This window comes from Caloenas nicobarica, chromosome 1 (genome assembly GCF_036013445.1).
Source record: "Caloenas nicobarica isolate bCalNic1 chromosome 1, bCalNic1.hap1, whole genome shotgun sequence".
Taxonomy (NCBI): Eukaryota; Metazoa; Chordata; class Aves; order Columbiformes; family Columbidae; genus Caloenas; species Caloenas nicobarica.
In genome coordinates, this window is record NC_088245.1 from 107,455,460 (window position 1) to 107,456,433 (window position 974).

The window sequence follows — 974 nt, forward strand, 5'->3', positions numbered from 1 at the left end:
TCTGGTTTACTACTAACATTCTGCTGTTACTGTTCTATACAATCACTCTTGTAAATGCCAAGAACTTTGTGTGTAGATATTACTGATTCTAAACCTCAGAAAAAGCCAAAATTACTTATATTTTTTCAGTAGTTTTATGAAACTTTTTAACTGTCCTTCACAGATTTTAATGGTAGAATGATATATTTATTGAATGACTTGTCTGGCACTGAAAGCTGTTAGTGTGGTGCATACCTATAGATTCCATACCGAAAAGAGAATTGAATAAAAGTAGAAATAGTTTTTTGTTTCTGTTTCAAATGTATGAATTTTTGCTAACTTTTATAAAATAAAATTACAGTATTTTGCTGTTAGGAATAAAGTATTTTACAAAGAAAAATGGCATATAGCTGCTTGATTACATACGTGTATCTTCAAGTTTTCTTGCACCATAGATCTATAGTTCAGGTACAGCTTCATCTGAAAAGATTCTTTTGATCTCCTTTCAAGAACCAGGGTTTTGAGGAGATCTTCTGATTTAGGTGAGGTGATTTCCGAATTTAAGAGTGCCTTATCTGACTCAGTAAACCAAAGCGAACTCTTTTGGACTTGTCAGTTACAGCTTTGTGAGCTATCTGAGACACAGATTTCCACAAAAGGGTAAGAGTTGAGTAAAATTTTTAAGAAACTGCTTTAAACTGGTGCATTTTTAGTAGACTAGGCCTTATTCATGCAGTGGAATCAATTTCTTTATTAGTCCCTCTTCAAGGAATATAATGGGGCTGGAACGTAATCTGTTCATTTGAAACACTGAGACTTGACCACCTATCCTCATTCTTCGTAGACCTAATACCTGTCCCTAATGCAATACAAGTCTTTGCTCTGTACAGTAGAGCTGGGCTGCTTTACCCATGCATGACTGATGTTTCTGGATTTGAGATGATACTTCATAGTTCATCTGGTACTTCTGGCATCAAATTTGACAGCCCTTTAAT